Here is a 16,009-nt window from a genome sequence, read left to right as displayed (position 1 = left end):
GTTACATTAGTCCCATAGAGTTATATCTTATTATCCATACTGAATGATGTACCAATAATTATGACATTATTCATATAAACAAATGGAGCTAAAAAGAATGCTGAGACATGAATCTTTTCCACATTCAATGTTAGAATACCATTCTTTGGTTTGCAGCTACAGTAACTATTTATAGGGCTTTTCTCATCATTTGTGACTGACAAGCAGTCCTGGGATACCAGTTAACTTTATTTAAAAAAAATCTTTCATTTTTTCTTCCCGCAGGATAGGTCAGTGTGTCTCTAGGAACCTTAATATACCTTTTTGTTATAAAAGAGAACATAGACCTTGAAAATGTCATGCTAGGTAAAACAAAGCCAATCACAAAGGACCGCATATTGTCTGATTCTTTTCATATGAAAGCTCAGAATAGGCAAACCTAGAGAGACAGAAAGAATAGATTAGTGATTGCCTAGGGTGGAGAGTGGGGGTGGGGGTGGGCAGTGAGGAGTGATGGCTAGGATCCAGGGTTTCTTTCTGGGATAATGATAATGAAAATATTCTAAAAGTGATTGTAGTAATGGATGCCTAACTCTGAATATACCAAAAGCCACTGCATTACACACTTTCAATATATGGGCTATAAATGATGTCTCAAAAAAGCTGTTTAAATAAAGGGGAGGTTGAAAGCAGACTTAAGACAACCACCAGAAATGATGCATCCAGAATCTCCTAAAAAGTTAAGAAAGTATGTAGAGCAGTTAAGTAGTAACAATTTTTTTTTAATATCATCTGACCACCACTGGAATGGAACTTCTAACCAGCCACAGCTCAGTAGCCAGGCTAAAATGCAGCATAACTGGTTCCATCCATATGAAAAGGAGAGAACTGAGATGTAGCAAAGATTGTTTGTTCTTGTGTTCACTCTTTCCATGTCCCATCCCTTGCCTAACGACAAAAATCATGAGGAGGGCATTTTATCAAAGGAGATAGACTATACTCACAATATCTCTGAAGTAATTCAATTATAAATTCAATAACTCTGAAGCATTCCATTATAATTACCTCCATCTGAGGCTAAGAGAGGTAGTAATTCACCAAAGCCACACGGTTAACAAATAGTAGGGCCAGAACTTAAATACCACATGGCTTTTTTGCCTTTATGAAAATAAACTTGTAACTGTACGAAGTTGGAAAGTTAGTCTGAATAAAATCTAAATGCAGGTTTCACTGATTTCACTGCATCTGTGCTTAGTTATCTTAGCCTGTAGAAAGTACTGAAATTCCTTATAAGGAGCCAGTTTTCATTCACTTTATAGGAACTTTTAAGTCAGATCATATTTAAAATGTCAGAAAAAGAATATTAGAATTACAACCTCAGATCAAATAAATTCAGAATTGAACTATACCTTAACTTCACTAAATGTGCTGGAGTTATTCAACAAGAGTTTCTTACCACAAGATGTGAGATTTCTATAAATTCAGACTGAACAATACCTGGTACTTAAAAGATACTCAATAAGCATTTATTGACCTGAATAGAGATGGTAAATCCAAGCAGCATACTGGTTGAAATAATTGAAATATTCCTAAAAAGACAAAAGCCACCCTTGTGTCTGGCAGAGGATAGAAAGGAGAATGTATAAGCTTTGTGGCCTCCAAAGAACAGAGTTTCAATTGCACTAATCCCAGCGCTCCACCACTTTCCAGCCCACGTAGCACTTAACAAACAAGGGAATAGGACAAAGGCTGCATGGTGGGGTCCAGGCCCAGGGGCTTCTGGTCGCATTACATGAGGGTGAGGAGGCAACCACTGAAACACAATTTCCTAGAGGGCTCCTAAAAAAAAAAGTACTATCTTCATCCAAATGGTGAAATCAACCGTACTACTCCGTAAGTGCAATGACTTAAAGAGAGTAGGTGTCCCACAAGCATCTGTTCTATGGGTAGGAAAATGTAATGGATTTTTTTTTTTTTCCCTTGGGGCTGAAACCTAGGGAAAATGTAATTTTCAATACTAAAACCATTTTAGAGACCTGATGAGGAGTAATTTAGCTTTGATGCTTAGCTCAACTGACTAAAAATAAGTATACTGATCTTATCTATGGTCTTTTGAGGTATCCCTTTATAATAGCATTCTCTGTCTTTTTGAAAAGACCCACAGTATTATTATTTAAAAATAAACAGCATAATAATACAAGAGTTTGCCTGTGAGAAATCATACTAGCACATACTTTAAATGGCCTTCTCAAGTAACATTAGAGGCTCTCTAGATATGGTCACTAAGCTAAGAACGTTGGTCTTTTTTTTTTTCTGTATTTACTTATTTATTTGAGAGAGAGTGAGAGCGCATGAACTCAGGGAGGGGTGGGGGAAAGAGGCAGTGCAGAGAGGGAGGGAAAAGCAGACTCCCCGCTGACTCTGGAGCCCCAGGCAGGGCTTCACGTGGGGCTGGACACCCGGCTGGATCCCAGGACCCTGAGATCATCACCTGAGCCGAAGTCAGATGCTTAACCAACTGAGACATCCAGGCATCCCTTTAATTTTTATTTAATACCATGTTACTTTCCCCACAACAAACTAATTCAGAAGCTGAATGAAAATAATCTGACTAAAGGTAAAATGGAGCAGGACAAATAAGTAAGGCTTTTTTCAGCGTGACTTTATTCAGTAGTTTTACTGTATAAAAACATGAAGACATGAGGAATTATGAGAAATGGTGACCAAATGACTCCCATAAAGTACAATTAAATAAAAAGAATGATATTCAAGGAAGAATTATCTGTCTTTAAAGATATTTAAGCATTAATTCTATAACATACAACTTTGATTTCTTTAGTCTACAGCCAATTTCATGAAAACACTGACAATATTTTAGGGACACATACACAAAATGCTCAGCCTAAGAAGAATGAATGGATCAGACATTCAGGGGCTGGGCCAAATTGACTCTGGAAATCCCTTGATTTTTTAATCCTAATCTAATACTCTTTCCTCTCCACTGCTTGATTCTAGTCTATAACAGGCTTTCACATACACAACCTTTAACTTTCAGAGCAAATGGAGTCCACATTCTCAATTGTAAAAGAAAAGCACTCATTCACATTTTGCTATAGTACTCAGATTCTCACTGTAAAATTCCTTAAAACAAAAGATTAACTCAATTATTTTTATTCTGATTCAAACTCATTATTTTTATCAAAAACACGATATTATAAAACTACCTGACAGTCTCTCATACAAAGCATATTTCAGGGTAACCCCAAACAGCCCTACTTGATGAGGTAGTCTTCTTTACAGAATTCCTGTTAATAAATGTGGAAGAGATAACAAAATAAGAAAATCACCATTCTACCACAATGGATGAAATATCTAATACTGACATGACCATCAGTGGGGTCTTTCAGCATTACTACAAGTGGGGTTGCCAGACATAGCAGGCCTCTGGATGCGATGTAATACTAGCAACCTCCTAAACAATCTTGCCAAAACACTGAGGTCTGATTTTAGTCAAGCCTCTAGAGGTCACTTCCATTTGTAGGACATACAGGATCAACAAATTGACCCATGATGAAACAGACAAATCCCAAATGTGAAAAAATTCCACAGGACAAATGACCCAGTTCCTACAACTGGTCCATGACACACCAAAAAAGGTGGGGAGAGAGGGTGGGCAGAGGAACTGCCCTAGATCAAATTAGACATGAGAGACAAACTGATCAACTATGGTCCTGGGACTTTGAATCCTGGTGTGAACAAGACATCGCTAAAAAAGATATTCTTGAGACAATCAGGCAAAGCTGAATTCGGTCTATTAGATGACACCAGGGAGTAAATGTTAATTTTATGTGTGAGAATGGCATTTTGGTTCTATAATACAACATCTTTACTTTTTTAAGATATGCATTTAGAAATGTGTCAGGATACATATACTGAAATGCTGGAGATTTGCTTTAAAATAACTCAGTAAGTGAAAGTGAAAGAAAAAAAGGATAAATGAAACAGATGAGGCAAAACCTTGATAATAGCTGAATAGCTAAGTGATGGGCATATGGAGGTATATTGTACTATTTGTCTACTTTTGAGAGTATTTACAATTTTGTATAATAAAAAAAATGAAAAAGAAGAATCTCACTAGCAGAGAAGCCTGAACAACAGTACAGGTAAACCTATTAAGTAATACTAATCTCAGGGAGAAAATAAATGGACCAATAAAAAAAAATCAATGACAGTTGATTATTTAGAAATTGAGTTATATGGAAAAGCACTGATTTTCTCCTTATATCATATGGTCAGTGCTATAGACTGAACGTTTGTATCTCCCAACCCCCAATTTATGTACTGAAACCTAATCCCCAATATGATGGTATCTGGAGATGATCATGAGGATGAAGCCCTCATGAATGGGATTAGTGCCCCTATAAAAGAAGCCCCGATAGCTCCCTTGCCCTTATCCACCACGTGATGACATAGCAAAAAGACACAATGAAAAGTACAATTTATGCAGTAGGAAGTGGGTTCTCACTGGACACTGAATCTGCTGGTGCCTTATCTTGAACTTTCCAGCATTCAAGACTGTGAGAAATTTCTGTTGTTTATAAGATACTCAGGCTAGGGTATTTTGTTATAGCAGACTGAATGGACAAAGACATTCAAACAGCTATGTGATATACTGTTTTATTCCTGAAATAGTTTATTCCACTGAAAACCCACAGCAGAGAACAAGCAGTTTTACAGAATACATTAAAAAAAAAAAATCTTTTAAGAACGCAGCTGTCGGTTTCCTCTCCTCAGAACTGTGTCATGCTTTTATATCATTTTGGAGTTCTAAATGGTAGTGAATTGAAATAGAGAAAATTGAGACACAGAAAACAGAAGTCACAGCTGCATTTTGAACTGAATATTATGAATTTTTCTTTTTGTGTAATCATTTGATCACTTTCCTAAGAACCTTGGACCTACTTTACAACCCTCCTGAAATACTATTTTAACTTTAAGTATGCAACATTCATAACGTATTCCACAGAAGAGTGCTGACTAAGGAAGGCTCTTTGGAGCTCCATTTTCTTATCTTCAAAGTAGTTCAAAGTAAACCAAATGGAAAATCAATAATCTTCCAGAAACATCTTCAAAGCATAAAACATTTCATTTCTACTAGAGCAGTGATTCTTAACCTTTTTTTAGCGTTATGAATCCCTCTGAAAATCTTCTTATAGAAAGAAAAATGTAGATTTTTTCTGAAAGGTTTTATCATAGCTCAGAAGGCCCGTTAGAAACCTTTGTAATACAGTGTTCTCATGGATAAGCAACGCTAAACAAAGTACAAATTCATCAACTCAACACTAAAGGCCTCCCATGGATTAGCTCAGACTTTTCAACCCCATTTGCCACTATTTCTCTAAGCACCACACTTTATTCAAATGCATTAGTTATGGTTCTCTGAATATGCCTCGCTAACTTTGTTCTGGGTATTTCCACTATCTGCACATTCCAGGCTATCCCAACCATCTATTCTTCGTGATCTGTCATAAGCAATACAACCCCATGAAATCTTCCTTGATTCCCTAAACCTTCCTCTGAACTTGTCTTCTATCCTATACTTCCAACACCTTTCCCCATTTTGCATCATGGTCTATACCAAATACTTGTCTAATCTGGGATGCTGCATGATATAGCAGTGGAAATGAAAATTATTACCAAAGAAGTTCTTACTCCCTATAGTGGGCTGAATGGTGGCGCCCCAAAAGATATGTCCACATCTTAATCTGAGGAACCTGTGAACATGACCGTATTTGGAAAAGGGGGTCTTTGCGGATGTAATCAAGAATCTGGAGATGAGATCATTTTGGATTATCCAGGTGCCCAAACTCCAATGACAGTGTTTTTACAAGAGAAAGAAGAGAAAGCCATGTGAAGAGAGAAGCAGAGATTAGAATTACGTAACCACAAACCAAAGACTATGTGGTACCACCAAAAGCTGGAAGAAGCAAGGAAGGATTCTCTCCTAGAGTCTTTAGAGGGAATGCAGCAGCCTTGCTGACACTTTGATTTCAGACTTCTGGCCTCTAGAATTGTGAGAGAACAAATTTCTATTGTTGTAGGCCAACAATTTTGCTATAATTTGTCATGATGACACTAGGAAACTATATATCCCCTTCTAGTCATTTTTACTTACTTCAGAGTATTTTTTGTTTATTGCAGTTCTGCAATGGTTAATTATATCAAGAGCATCAGAAGACATTTAAAAAAAATGTAAAGGTTCCCCAAATCTCTCCTTATTCTCCTGCTATTTTCTGCAACAGTCTCTGAATTTCCTTTATCCATAGTCTTCTGAAAGTGCCAGTGCAGGATAGCATTTGAATAGGAAAGAGCTATATTCCTGTGAAAGCTGACGTCACCAACTGTGACATGTGGTGAGTTGGAGGATGAAAGCCTGGGTTCTAAACGTGGCTCCTGACCTTGTGAACCTGAACAGGTTACTTCTCTGAACTTTTATTACCCGTGAACAATTCGTGGAGGGTTGCTATAAGAAGTAAATAAGCAATGCATGTAAAGCTACTGGCATAAAAGGTATGTAGTAAAGGTTAGCTAATGTGAAGGATGATTTTCTGCGTGTAATATTGTCCCTGGCTTTTGATATACTGTTCTTTGATTTAAAAAAATCATTCTCACTCCCACAAAAATTCATTCTGGCCTGTTTTCAAGAAGAATAAGTTTAAGTAAAAACTTTAAGTATAGTCAAGCAGGAGATTTCTAGGGTGTTTCCGAAGAAGTTCTGCAATTTCTTTTGCGCTAAAGGAAAAGAATGAAAGCCTACACCTTTGATTTCCCTTCCCACCCACTTCCTATAAACTACATTAGCTCATAGTTTGGTGTTTTATTATCTGCCAAATTTTTTCTTTCAGTTCAAGATGAAGAGCCTACTTGGATAGGACACCTAGATTCTATTTGAAGTTTATACCACTGAGCATAATTTCTCATGCTCAGAGTTGGGAGAGAACAATAAAGAGATATAAGAAGTTCATAATTTTTTGGTTTGCTGAGATGAACTTAACAAACATAGATAATGCACCTTTCAATCTCCAAATGAAAAAAAATTTTGAAGGTAACAAAGCATACTGACAGACTGTGGCAAAATTATTAATTTTTACAATTCTTAAATAAGCACAGTCATCAAATGAATTGAATGCTCACACTTGCAGTGCCATATTTGTACTTCTTTTGTTCTCAGTTAAATTATTCTCACATTAAGTTTGCTAATGGAAGAACTGTATCTGATACAAACATCTGCCTAGTTGGGAAAACAAGTAACAGACAAAATGAGACACAGATTTTTAAGGCAACACACATAATTAACCTTCCACAGAAGCCTACAGTTTATATAGAAGCAAATTTTATGACAAGATGAAAATTCACTAATCTGAATGACCAAAACTTTAGAAGATGACAATGAAAAGAACAGGCAAACCTCACTTTAAGAAAAGTCAACAAAAAAAGGAACTTGGAAAGCTGGTAAACTGGAAGTTATTTATAATATAAAAACATTCACTACAGTTACTTTGGTAGTAAGCAACTCTAGTATACCTGACAGCACTGAATGCATAAAAATTCAAATTGCATTTCACTTTTTCAGAGCAAATTTACAACTTAAGGTGAGGTTCATTTGTAATGGTATCTAAAAAGTGGCTTTCTTTCCTTGCCACTCCGGCTTGCTCCAACTCTCTGGAGTACCATGGAGGCACAGAGCAACTCTCTAGTGTCAGACTGTTCTCAGGGCAGATGGAGGGCCCAGGCTGGTTTTCCCAGGAATGGCCAACCCAAAGTAAGGCCACTGGCCAGCTACTCCTGGGCCAGCTGGCATGGAACAAAGTGTCTGGTTCCTACCTCCAGAGCAGAGGAAACTCAGCCAGCTGGCTTTCGATGGGCTGCACTAGTTGGAGTGATCACAATTCCTTTCAAACCATCTGGCATTCTTTTTGAACCCTCAATTTACCCAGCACTACACTCTGATGTCTGAAATGCTCAGATAATTGGAGGAATCCCCACTGCCTACCTAGATAAGAAAAGAAAGAGGCAGAAAAACTGCTAAGTCAATTACTTCAAGAAATAATTTCTAAAGTTAAAAGTTGCTCTCAATTTTATCTTGTGTATTATGTACCTTAAAATCTAAACCATTCCCATGATTAAGCAAACTTTCAAAATAAACAGGCTAAACAGACAATTTAACATTAGGAAAGTTGTAAGGCTTGTAGGACACGACACTCACTACTCTGAACTTCTCCAGAGCCTTTCTGTATCCTTCATGTGGCCCTCAATGTAGACTTTGTATTGCTACATATACTTATCTTCCCAGCCAACTAGTAAGTGAAAACAACAGTGTCTTCCAGCTGCTTTTTTTTTTCTTACCGCTAATTAAAAAAAAAAAAGACTGTTAATAATGTATTGGTGTTTTACAAGTTCCATTTCTAGAAATAAGAAAACTTAATCTGGAATAAAATGAAGGACCTCTCCTCCAGGCAAGCCAAACAAAGAACAGGACTTAGTTTGACATAAAAATATTTTATTAAGTGGTCGAAATGACTTATCAAGTGACCAAACTGTTGGGAAGTGCTATAGGGTGCTCATCTGTCAGGACTCCTGGGTAGCTCAGGTGGTCAAACGCTGGACTCTTGATTTTGGCTCAGGTGACCTCAGGGTTGTGAGATAGAGCCCTGAGTTGGGCGTGGAGCCTGCTTAGGATTCTCTTTCTTCCTCTCTCTCTGCCCCTCCTCCCTCCCTCTCTTTAAAAAAAAAAAAAAAAAAAAAAAGGGAACTCATCTGTCAATTATAGATCATTCAACTAATCTATCACTAATCTGTCAATTGTAGATCATTTTACTATTCTATCACTAATCTATACTAATATGGGAATAGAGAGGCAAGCAATCAGAAAAAAACCCCAAAACAGATGAGATGCATTTATAGCCAATATACCTTGCAAGATAGAAGTACTCTGAGTAAAATATTACATCAAATATTAGAAACTGGAGAAGATTATACAAATAATAACTGTAATTATAGTTTTCATTGTGTTTACCCCATGCCAAGTACTGACTTTAGCATTTTACATACTATTTTGTTTGATATACACAACAAACATATGAGGTAGGTACTATTATTTCCATCTTGCAGATGAAGAAATAGAGTCATCAGGAAACCTGTCCAAAGTCACATGGCTAAACTGCACGAGCTGGAATTCAACTCCAAGCAGTCTTGCTCCAAGAATCTGGGTGCACAACTGCCAGGGTTAAGTTATACTTATGAAAGAATGAAATGTAGGGAAAAATTCAATCATAAATATAGTCTTCGTAATTTTTTCAACTCTAAGTGTAGCAAAAGGTGGTAATTAGGGGCACTTGGGTGGCTCAGTCAGTTAAGTGCCCAACTCTTGATTTCGGCCCAAGTCATGAGCTCAGGGTCCTGAGATTGAGTGCCTGGGTTTTCATGCTCAGCAGGGAGTCTGCTTGAGTTTCTTTCCCACTGCCCCTCCCCCATTCTTGCTTGCTCATGCTCTCTCTCTAAAATAAAGAAATCTTTTCTAAAAAGTGGTAATTAAAAAAATTTAACAAATACCAATTTTCTTGTCAGAAATTTTTAAAGAGAAAATTCTACCAGGTTAAAGATGTCTGTTTTTCCTTTCTTTGCCCATGTATTGTTGAGTAGGTGCTTGTTCCAGTTGCTACTCTAAAGGACAGAGTGGTAAACAGGACAGATGGAAGTCCTTGCCTTCCTGGAGCTGACCTAGTGAGGGTTAAGAGACAAAAAAATCAGTTAACAACATAATTTCAAAGTGATACATTTTACAGAGGAGGTAGGAAGGAAATGTATATTTCTCTTTTGTGACATTTAACTATGAAGGTAAATGAGAGAGATGGATAGGAAGGCAGGGGGAAGTTGTTTTTAATTTTGTTATAATTTTAAAATTATTTTTAAAAATGGGCAATATCAGAGCATGTGTGTATGCTGACATAGATGGTGCCTTGGGGAATTGCTGATGATTCAAAAGAGAGACATAAAATCAGGAGTAAGTCCTTAAGTAGGTATGAGGGGGAATATGGAAGGGAGGGAAGCTGGCCTCTCAGGAAGAAAACATAAAACATGGGCCCTAAGGAAGGTGGATTTCTAGATTTGGTGAGTAGAAGTTGAGTGCTATTTGTCTTATAGCTTCTAAACCTCAATGAAATATGAAGCCTGCTTATCTGCATGGGGAAGGGTGGGCAGCTCATGAGTTTAAAGAGTGGGAAGAAATTATTAAACAGTCATAGGCAAAAATATTAGGAATCTGATCGCTTTCCTGGGCAGTGCTGAGAGTCCACTGCAGATTTCTGGTCATGAATCTAAGGGTCTCTAATATTCAACCACTTATGTGCATTCATGGAAAAACCAGATGAGAGATAAAACAGCTATAAATAGAAAAAAAAATTCCTGGCTAAAAAATAAAATAAAAAATATGTATCCAAGAGCATATATATCCATGTCACAGTCACTAACAATATCCAATCAAGCTGTGGTCTACATAGTTCCATTTGTCTCCACCTTCTCACAACAGAAATTCTTGTAAATAATATATTTGTCATATTTAGTCATGACATTTAATCATGAAGCTTAAAGATTATTTCTTTTTGGTCATGAATGCTTCTGCTACTTCCTAAGGCAGATTTTTAAAAATGCACCTGATAATCTTCTTGTACATTTCAGAGGTGATTGCCTTTCATTGCTTGAAGAAACTTTCTCTGTAGTAACTGAGATCCTAAAACAGAAGATCTGAAAATCTTCCAGAGTGGGAGAAAAATAGGAATGGGGATTAGACTTGGATTGGACCTCTTAATAGCAACACCAGAAGCTAATGGAAAAATGCCTTCAAAAGAGGGACACTAATTTTCAATCTAGAATTCAATATTCAGCTAAACCACTATTCAAGTGTGAGGGTTAAGTGAAGACATTTCCAGATATGCAACTTCTGAAATCAGGAAGAATTTCACTTTGTATGTGCCCAGTCTCCGGAAGATACAACAGAAAATGGAAGACATAGGATTCAGGAAGTAGAGGATCCAATACAGGAGGAAGGCAAAAAGAATTCCCAAGATGATGACAAAGGGAAGTCCTAGATGACAGGTAGGAAAAAGAAATGAAACTTTACCTGAAAATGCTGAAAGATTATCAGTTCTGTCAGAATTTGAGGATGAGTCAGTGACTGGTACAAAGAAAACAAAGCAAATGAAAAACAAACAAGAGGCAATTATTTAGTTTAGAGAAACAAAAGTACAAGATAGAAAATGTAATACTAGTACGCTACATGGCTCATCTGCGAATAACAGGTACATTGTCACAGTTATATAAATACTGAATAGTGACTTAACTGGGAACTGTAGTTATGTAAGACAACCAAGTCCTCAACTTCCAAAATAGAAGTCCATAGATGATGTCCAAAGATGGAAAATCAAGAAATAAGTTTAAACATTAAGAACGAAGTAAATATAAAGGTAAATATCAGAAGGAACTGCTAAGAGTTGAAAGTAGTTCAACATTCTGAAACTGCTGATTTTTTACTACTCACCAATCTAAAAAATGGCAATTTTATATAAGTTAATACATCATAACATTACTTTATTACTGGTTTTATTTTTTTAAAAGATTTATTTATTTTTGCGCGCGTGAAAGAGAGCGTGCGCGCCTGAAAGAGAGCGCGCGCGCGCGCGCGCGCTTCTGCGTGTGTCAGCAGGAGCAGGGGAGGGGGCAGAGGAAGAAGCAGACTCCCCGCTGAGCAGGGAGCCCAATACCAGACTCATCCCAGGGGCCTGGGATCATGACCTGAGCCAAAGGCAGATGCTCAACTGACTGAGCCACCCAGGTGCCCTACTACTGATTTTAGAGTAAGCTACCATTTGAGACAGAAAACAATTACTGATAGAAAATGCTCAATAGAAAAAAAAGCTCTACTTTTTGTTATCTGACATTGTTGGGGGAATAATATATCACAGTTTGGGGTAACAAAGTGTTACCATACATGCTATCACCATGACTGACATAACAGTATTAGTGCTGCTAATATAAAGAATATATTTACTACTAAAATGGCATTTAGCATAATTTAATCTATTTTCATGATAGAAAAATTACTTCAGAATTTTTCTTCAAACATCATACTACAGAAATGCTAAACTATGGGCTGGTAAAGATTTTGATTAACAGAATGCTGAATAAAAAGGCCAGGATGTTTTTAAGTTCCTTTCTTGATACAAACAATAGCTAAGTCACTCTTGCAAAATAAAGTTCCACAATACTATGGTACGATGCAAGCCTGTTTCAGTGATAATTCCGGTTATACTACTCTGTTTATCTAAGACTTCCCCTTATGGTTTGTTTTAAGGGAATTCCTAAAAAAGATCTCATGCAAGCAGTTATAAATTATTGGGCTTGCTTCAATATTAGTGACACTAGCTTATGAAGTTAATGAAGCCCTTGTTTTTAAGTTAACTTATTTTGAGTTAAGTTCATTGATATCAAAATTTTATTTAAATTCTGCATCATAAAACCAAAAGTTCTCCAAATTGGAAATCAACCTTTACTAATTTTAACTTTTACAAAAAAAGAATTTGACAATGCTAACGTTAAGACTTTCACCAAGAATAATATATCCCTATCCAACCAATGGAAAATTTCCCCTTCAAATTAAAAGCAAATGTTTTTAATACAGGGAATATTCATAAACAGATGCTGTGGAAGACTGCTTAGTTTGTATTTCATTTTGCACTAAAAACTACCAGGAATTAAAATACACATGATTAAAAAAGAATCTTAAAGAAATCTTAAAGCTGAACCAACTCAATTATTCTTATCACCCAATAAGATCCTAATTTTTTTTTACCACCACTACTTTCAATCAAAAGATCATAATAAAAATCTATTTTGGAAATGTGTTTCTTATATACAAGTTTAGCTAATTTCCTATCACTCTGCAAAATTAGAAGGGTAAAAAAGAAAGTGAAAATGCAACCAACAATATTCTAAAACTTATAAAATCTGGTATAAAAAGAGAGAAAGGTCCAAATGAAAGACCAAAGAATAACTCGTACTATTACAAATGCTTCATTTTAATTGGTCTGCACCAACTGTAACTCTTCATAACTTTACCAAGATAGCAAAGTCAGGCAGTCCAACCCATGGAACCAAAGTCCGCGGGAACCTGCAGAGCTTCCTTCTCTCTCTGGGGATAAGGACAAGGATAAAAGGTGTTCTGTTTTCCAGGAGTCCTGTAAGAGGAGCCATTGAGCTGGGCCACACAACCAGACAACAGAGCACAGGAAAATTCAGATCAAAGCAAGGACGCATGCCAGGGTAATATGCAATAAAATCCTTTGCCAAAGCACTCAGAAGAAAAAAGCAAGGAGGTGGAGAGAACCTGCTGGACCACCTTCTTAATACAGGGAGACAGGGAGAAACAAAATCTGCTTCTACTGAGGAGCCAAGAAGACAGTGTCCTAGATATATTGGAGTATTTCTGTAGACGTGTATATGAGTAAATAGACATATTACCAATGAACTAAACCCAGAAGTCAGTTTCCTATATGTTCTGGAGCATTCCCGTACACATATATATGAGCATATTACCATTACCTAAACCCAAAAAGCAAAGCGTTCTAGGTATACAGATACATGAAAATATTAATTTTCAATGAACCTATAAAAACATTCATTTTCAATTAGCAAAACGCACTGGTTTTATAGTAAGAAACATAAAATATTGTTTGAAAGACTAGCAGACAGAATTGGGTGAAGGTTTGTTGAAGTAATATCTCTTTTTCTTCTTACCCTTTTTCATCTCTGATTCTCTCATTTCATAGGGGACACGGAGGACACGGTCACACACACACACACACACACACACACACACACACACACACACACTCTCCGGAAACAAAGGAGGGTCCTTAATTCTCCGGCCTGTGGAAGCACACACGCCCCCACCCACTGATAGGGGCCACCACCTGACTTTAATTAATGAGTAAGCTGAGGCGAGAGGTCTCACCCCAGCCCACAGCCATGCACACAGTGACAAACGGGCACGAGACAAACGCCACAAAGAAAGGGGAGGGGCAGGTGGGGACCAGGAAAACACTGCCACGCCGCGCCCCCCAAGGCGCGTTCCCATCGCCAGCGCGGAGGCAGCCGTCCTCGCCATCCTCGTCCTCGCCACCCCGCTCATCCAAGCCGCCTCCCCAGCCCGGGAACCGACGCCGGGCACGGGCTAGCGGGGCGTGCGGGGTGCCGCGAACCTTCCTTCTGTGACCTCCGGATGACAGACAGCCTCGCGCCGCCCTTTGTGCGGGACTCAGCCTCCCGCCCCGGTGGACTCCCCTCTCCGCGTCCCTCCCGGCCTGGGCTGCTGTCCCACCCTTCTCCGTCCCCGCCGAAACGCCCGGGAGTGTGAATGGGGGAGGCTGGCGCCGGCCCGCGAACTCTTCAGCATCCCAAGCCCGGAGCCGCCCGGTCTCCTAAGCCCCAGGCAGGGGGCAACGGCCCCCGGCGCCCTGCCGTCACTCCCTCACTCCCTCACTTACTCGGGCGCGCCAGCTGCGGCAGCGAGTGTGCGGGACCGTCAGCGCCGGGCGGCAGGAGGCAGGCTGCGGGCTGCGAGCGTCCGTCGGGACCGAGCGCGGCTGAGGTGGCGGCGGCCGACTGCGCGCGGCGGCCCCCGACGAGGGGCGGGCCCGGCGGGGGAGGGGCGGGCGCCGCGCCTCTCATTCATGCAGCAGGGGCGGGGTGAGGGACCCGGATGCCCGGGCAGCTCCCGCCCACCTCGCTGAGGGCGTCTTGGCTTCAGAGTCTGCCGTGCGCAGGCGCGGCGCTCCTTGGCGTGGCCGGGTTCCGCCCCGCCCCCGTGGGCGGGGGGAGACAGTTCCAAGGGCGAACTGCGGCAGGTAGACCGACTCCCTCATCTGTTTAGTATTTTTGCGTGTTCTATAAACATTTTTTAAGGTGAAAGCTTGGGACGCCACCATCTTCCTAGCATCCAGCCTCCCAATCTCCGAGGGCACAGGAATGTCCATTAGTTTGATGGAAAGACAGTACACCCCGCCTCCTTCTTCCCTTTGTCTCTCCTGCCGCAGGTCCTCTCCCCTGAATAGCTGGGACCACAGTGGTAGATGAGACCCAGAATCTGCCCAGATAGTGGAGAGAAGTGTGTGCAAGAAAGAGTGCATTACATTGTTTATTTGTATTGACCTGTCCCCCTCCGCCCCCAGCTCTCATTCCACAGGGCAGGCAAGAAATTGACCATGGCTTTGAAGAGGGCACAGACCTTTCTGTAAATTCAAGGCCTAGGGTGTTGTAGCTCCAAGGATCTGTGGAGGCCTCTCGTCTTAGTAGGCAGTGTATCTGTGGAGACACCCTCCTGTTCTTAGCCCCTTGGCTCTGCTACTCCTATGCCACAGAAATCTTTGGGGATGCTGGGAGCCTGCAGGAGGCCTCACAGCTTTCCCCTCTGAGGTTCCTCAGCTGAGTGCGAGGGTACGGCTCAGTCCCCATGTTCTCTTCTTCTTCTTCGTTTTTTTTTTTAAAGATTTAATTTATTTATTTGACAGAGAGAGACAGCCAGCGAGAGAGGGAACACAAACAGGGGGAGTGGGAGATGAAGAAGTGGAGGAGCCCGATGCGGGGCTTGATCACAGGACTCGATCCCAGGACTCTGGGATCACACCCTGAGCCAAAGGCAGACATTTAACCACTGAGCCACTGAGGCGCCCTGCCATGCTCCCTTCTGAGGTTCTCCTTCTTTTTCCTATCTTCCAGGCTTCCCTCACATAAACCACAAACAACTCAGTGGCTTAACTTTGAGAAGCAAAAGTCGTCATGGAAAGTGCCTATAGACAAATTCCTTCTGCTTTGCAAACCATAAGCTTCCAAGGCAAGGGGGAAATAAAGGCAGAAACTTCAGTGAACATCTCAAGAAGTTACCCTGTAGTTACAGTCCCCCAAGGTGAGAGATGGT

General features: G+C 39.8%; 1 protein-coding gene across 1 annotated transcript in view; it reads right to left on the bottom strand.

Moving 5' to 3' along the window:
- RNF24 (ring finger protein 24) overlaps positions 1-14,719 on the bottom strand; it is a 69,708-nt gene extending 54,989 nt beyond the window's left edge. Inside the window, exon 1 of the mRNA XM_040638025.1 lies at positions 14,580-14,719. The gene's annotated coding sequence lies outside the window, so the exon portion shown is untranslated. The remainder of the gene's footprint in view (positions 1-14,579) is intronic.
- Between the last annotated feature and the right edge of the window lie 1,290 nt (positions 14,720-16,009).

This window comes from Ursus maritimus, unplaced genomic scaffold (genome assembly GCF_017311325.1).
Source record: "Ursus maritimus isolate PB19 unplaced genomic scaffold, ASM1731132v1 scaffold_22, whole genome shotgun sequence".
Lineage (NCBI taxonomy): Eukaryota > Metazoa > Chordata > Mammalia > Carnivora > Ursidae > Ursus > Ursus maritimus.
The sequence above is the reverse complement of the archived record's forward strand: the minus strand, read 5'-3'. Positions and strand labels throughout refer to the sequence as shown.